The sequence below is a fragment of the Ahaetulla prasina genome, chromosome 4 (genome assembly GCF_028640845.1).
Source record: "Ahaetulla prasina isolate Xishuangbanna chromosome 4, ASM2864084v1, whole genome shotgun sequence".
Lineage (NCBI taxonomy): Eukaryota > Metazoa > Chordata > Lepidosauria > Squamata > Colubridae > Ahaetulla > Ahaetulla prasina.
In genome coordinates this window covers 149,055,093-149,060,703 of record NC_080542.1, presented here as the reverse complement: position 1 = coordinate 149,060,703, position 5,611 = coordinate 149,055,093, and the positions used below count along the sequence as shown (strand labels likewise).

The 5,611-nt window shown below is 50.2% G+C and overlaps 1 protein-coding gene across 1 annotated transcript in view; it reads left to right on the top strand.

Moving 5' to 3' along the window:
* Positions 1-1,805: 1,805 nt before the first annotated feature.
* LOC131198335 (KAT8 regulatory NSL complex subunit 1-like) overlaps positions 1,806-5,611 on the top strand; it is a 28,418-nt gene continuing 24,612 nt past the window's right edge. Inside the window, exon 1 of the mRNA XM_058182854.1 lies at positions 1,806-1,889. The gene's annotated coding sequence lies outside the window, so the exon portion shown is untranslated. The remainder of the gene's footprint in view (positions 1,890-5,611) is intronic.

The following is a 5,611-nucleotide window of genomic DNA, read 5'->3' as shown; positions in this document are numbered from 1 at the left end:
TTATCCCACCCCGAGAACTACAATTGCCATGACTACAATTCCCGGGATGCTTCGCGGCGCGCCTAGACGTTCGCGAATGGAAGGCAACGAATGGGAAGGCCCTGTTTTCTCTTCACAGGACGCCGGGACTACGATGCCCGGCATCCCTCGCGGTGCGCGTCGGCGTTAGGGAATTCTTTTTTTTTTTCCCTCTTCCATTCAAAGGACTCTAGGAGTACAACTCCGGGCGGGCCGCGAAGCGCGCGTTGGCGTCGGCGTAACAGCAGTGCGCCGCGGGGAATGTGGGGCCTGCGTTCTGCTGTTCTGCTTTTTTCCTCTACCTTCCATTCCATTCGAAGGACTACGACTCCCAGCATGCCTAGCGGAGAGCGTCGGCGTCTTGGCAGAGCGGCGCCAGGAGGGCGTGGCCGACCACCTGCTCTTTTTTTTTTTTTTTCCCCCTTCCATTCAAACGACGCCAGGACTACGACTCCCGGCGGTCTGCGAGCCGCCAGCTGACGTCATCGAAAAACGGCGCTGCTTTATTCGCCTAGCCCACTTAAGGGCTGCGGGGACTACGGTTCCCGGTGAGCCTCGCTGCTAGCGATGACGTCAAAGAAAGCCGTTTCTTTTCCCCATTCACACGAAGCCGGGCCTGGGACTACGGCTCCCGGCTTGCACCTCCGCGGAAAGGCAATGGGGCGAATTGGAGGGCGGGGCCGTTGCAGAACGCCTGGACTACGATTCCCGGCGCCCGTGGCGACGTCGGCGTACAACCGGGAAGCGAGGGTGTGGGCGTGGCCGACCGCTGCTAGGCGACGGGGCACGCCGGCGGTGGGCGGAGCCGCGCAGAAGGGGCGGGGACAGGAAGGGGGAACGGGCGGCGGCCGGTAAGTGGAGCGAGGCTTCGCCGTTGAGCTGCGGTTCGTCAGGCCGAAGTCCGTTAGGTCGAGATTATGGCCTCCTCCTGGGCCTTTCCTGAGGGTCGAGATTTTGTTTCGTTTTATGGCGGCGTTTCAGCCTGTCAGATTCCGCAGAAGTGGCACAGGTAGTCCTCGACTTACGGCCGTCCGTTGAGTGACGGTTGGAAGACCCCAGCGGCCCTGAAACAAGCGACCCCGGGCCGTTTTTTTCACACTTAATGACCTTTTCCCCCGCACCTAATGTCCGTTTTTCACATTGGATTACCATTTTTCACACTTACGTATCGTTTTTCACACGCAGCGCAATGATTTTCACACAGAATGCCCGTTTTTCACACTTAATGGTCATTTTTTTTCTTTACGCTTAAATAGTGTAACCATTTTTTCATACAACCATTTTTTCCACTTACTTACGACCACATTTCCACACTTAACCATTCTTTGTCAGCCTTAACGACCGTCTTTCACGCTTAATGACTATTTTTGACACCCTTGCAGCCGCCCCCTGCTCACGGGATTAGCTGAGCCTCTTTTGCGACTTCTGGACAAGCAGGAACCCTGTTTCACTTAACAACCGTAGTCCTAATTTGACAAGTGCAGGGATTCGCAAGGCAAGAAAGGGCATCGGATGGGATAGGCTTTTCCCAAGGAAATGTTTCCCTCAGCAACAGAAATGTAAAAAGAGCGTTTTTCTCAGCTTTGGGTGCTTTCGATGGTTGGACTCCAACTCCCAGAATTCCCAGGCTTTGGAGATTCTGGGAGTTGGAGTCCACCTGTCCGAAAGCGGCCAAGGTTTAGAAACACCTCTGTACATTGATGCCTGGGTTTTTCGATCCTGAGATATTTTTAATGTGGAAATTTTGGTTTGAAATCCACCCTTATTTGTGAATGCTCTTATTCCAGATTGAAAGCGCGAAATCCTCTAGCGTGAAAATGATCTCCTGGGAGAGTTTGGTCAAGTCCAGCAAGGAGCAGTCGAATATGAAGGTAAGGGGCTTGTTGGATTGCTGGAGACAAAATAATGCTTTATTTTATATGTTTGTGTATATATGTATACATACATAATGTGTACAAACACATACATACATATACGTAAAGGGACATGGTGGCTCAGTGGCTAAGGTACTGAGCTTGTCAACCCAAGGGTTAGCAGTTCAAATCCCCAGTGCTGCCGTGTAACGGGGTGAGCTCCCGTGACTTGTCCCAGCTTCTGCAAACCTAGCAGTTCGAAAGCAGGTAAAAAATGCAAGTAGAAAAAATAGGGACCACCTGTGGTGGGAAGGAAACAGCGTTCCGTGAGCCTTTGGCTTTGAGTCATGCCGGCCACATGACCACGGAGACGTCTTCGGACAGCGCTGGCTCTTCGGCTTTGAAATGGAGATGAGCACCGCCCCCTAGAGTCGGAAACGACTAGCACCTATGTGCAAGGGGAACCTTTACCTTTTTTTATACAATATATACTTACATACACACACACACACGTGTGCCCACACACACAGAGTACTTTTCTGTAGACACACTTTTTCCCCCCTAAAAGAGGGTGGAAATGTTGGTGTGTCATATACATGCAGCCATTTTTGGCCTCCTGTGTGTCCCATTTTTACCAAATACAGGCCCGTTTTTTGCAAAAATGGGATGCACAGAGACTTTGGGAGGCCTGCAGAGTGTTCTTGGGGAGTGGGGAGGGCAAAAATGCAATCTGTGGGGGTTTGGGAGGCTAAAAACATTCCCATTTTTGGCCTCCCAAACCCCCCATGCGTTGCCTCCCAAAATCTCTGTGCGCCCCATTTTTCACAAATTCACGTACTTTGCCTCCAAAATGCCAAAACCCCCCCACATCATGTTTTTGCCCTCCCTGGCCACCAAGAGCACTCTGCAGGCCTCCCACACCCTCTGCACATCCCGTTTTTACGAAAAACAGGGCCGTTTTTCACAAATACAGGGCGTGCAGAGGGTTTGGGAGGCCTGCAGAGTGCTCTTCTGCATGGATGTGCAGAGGCCGAAAACTATTTTTTTTTCTTGTTTTCCTCTTCGAAATCTTAGTGCTTATACTCCGGCAGTCTGAAAAATACGGTGTGTGTATATATTTTATTATATTATTTATATATTTCCATCCTGTTTTCCCCACCACGACAACCCTATGAGGTGGGTTGGGCTCAGACAGAGAGGGAAGGAGGGATTGGCCCAAAGTCACTCCCTCTCCACGCATTCGGTTACAAATCTAATGGGCCGCTCCCTCCAAGGAGCCCTTGTCACTGTGTGAATGCCAGTGGCAGTTTTCTTCTCCGGAGTTACATCCCGAACCCCTTCCCCTATGGTGGGACACATAGTCTAACAAGCCTTTCACTTTCCGCCCCTAAGAGGCTACTTTTAATAACAATCACAGTAGAACTGGAAGGGATCTTGTTTAGTCCAACCCCAGGCTGAAGTGGGAAACCTCATTTCCAACAAGAGGCTGTGCAGTCTTGTCTTAAAAATCTCCAGTGTCAGAGCACCCACAACTTCTAGTAGCAAGCAGTTCCACTGGTTAATTGTCCTACTGTCAGGAAGTTTCTCCTTCACTCCAGGTTGATCTTCCCTTTGATACATTTCCAACCGTTGTTTCTCGTCCTGCCTTCTGGTGCTTTGGAGAATAAGTTGACCCTCCTGTTCTTTGGGGCAACCCCCCAAATACTGGAATTCTGCTCTCATGTCTCCCCTACTGTTCTTTTATCTAGATTGGCCATTCTCAATTCCTGCGACCATTCTTCATATGTTTTAGTCTCCTGGTCTTTAATCCTCTTCTCAGCACTTTTTCCAAAGTTTCCACATTGTTTTTTGTTCCGTGGCGACCACATGGGACACGGCATTTCATGGCCTTACTAATTCCATGCCTGTTTAGAGAACCGAGGATCATGTAGACTTTTTTGGGTGCCGTCGCACACGGCTGGCTTTAAAGGATCGTCCGCTAGGACTCCGATGTCCATGTTGCACTTCCTGTTTTTGTGCTAGCTCTCCTCCTTGCATCTTGGATAAGGATTATTCCTAAAACTGCCCTGCCACATCTGTTGAATTTCCCTTTGAACTCAGGGATCCATCCGTCATCTTTCCATGTCCGTCCCAGGGGGGATCAGGGTCTCTGCGATGTTAAGTGGGGTGGCTGATACCAACGTCGATGGTCGATGGAGCCCAACATTTCTCGCTAAATGAGACATTTGTTTGGTCCATTTGGGCCCCCATTTTACAACCTTTCTGGCTCTGATTGTGAAGGGAAACCCCTGCAATTGTTAAATTAGTTACACACGGTTGTTAAGTGAATCAGGCGTCTCCCATCGACATTGCTGCGAAAAACAGTACCACATCTGGTAGTGGGTTCTACTTGCCTTTGCTACCAGTTCAGAACCGGGAGTTCCCGCATGCTTGCGCTTGCTTCGCTCGTGTGCAGTGTTTCTGCACATGTGCAGAACCTTCTCCGCATGCGCAGAGGCGCCTGTGATGACGTCTGGGCAAGTGGGCGGAGCCTCCTGCCACCACCACTACCGGTTTGGGCGAACCAGTAGAAACCCGCCACTGACCATTTTTCAGGGCCATACTCACTCGGAACGGTCACTAAATGAACTGTTCTAACTCAAGGATGGCCTGCCATTTGTAATAGAATCAGAACTAGTTGCCAGACATCTGAATTTCGCTTGTCATCATCTGCTTTGGAAGACGGGCCTTGAGACATGGAAAATTTCTGCTGCTGAGGGAGATGTGTATGAAAATACGTGTTGCCCGGGTGATGAACTTTCTCGCCACTGTCATTAAGTGAATCGCAGCAGTTCCGGGAGGAAGATGGTCATTAAGTAAATCTGGGTGCCTATTGGTCAGAGGTCGCCCGAGGGGATCACAGCACCTTTGGATGCTGCGACTATCGTAAATAGGAGTCATTTTGCTGAACGTCTTGAGTTCTGATCACAGGACCACAATGGTCGTAAGTGTGAAAAACAGTCCTACGTCCCTTTTTGCACGTGCCATCGTAACAGTCACTAAGCAGTAACAGTACCTGCACAGGTATCCTCGACATACAGCAGCAGTTCGTTTAGTGACTGTTCCAAGTTAGGGTTAGAAAAAAGGGCTGTTTTTCACACTTACGACCGTCCTGGAATCTCCGAAGTCACGTGACCCAAATTCAGATGCTCGGCAACTGAGTCACTTTTATAACGGTTGCATGATCCCATTTGGTGACCTTCTGACAAGCTGAATCGATGGGGCAATCCGGATTCACTTAACGACCGTGTACCTTATTTTAATCCTTGCAAGGATTTACTTAACGATTGCAGGAAGAGATGTTGTAAAATGGGACAATGTTTTCACTTAACAGCATCATTTTCGGGCTCAGTTATGGTCGTAAATTGAGGACTACCTGTAATGGCGGTCGAGGATTACCAGCGTTCCTAAATCTTGGTCAATTTCTGAATTTAGGGGGGAAAAAAATAACCTCCGGGCATTTTCAGCCGCACTTGCGCAAAAGTGCGAACGAAGCCGGCAACCGCGCCCGTTCTCCTGAACTCCGGGCAATTTCCACCGCACATGCGCACAAGTGCGATAGAAAGTAGCGATCCTATTCCGCTTCCCGAACGCGTCGTAAGAAACTCCGGGCGTCTCCCGCCGCGCATGCGTAGCCAGGCGAAGGAAAGGGGCCACACCGACCAGCCTCCCGAGGGCTTAAGAAACTCCGGCCATCTTCA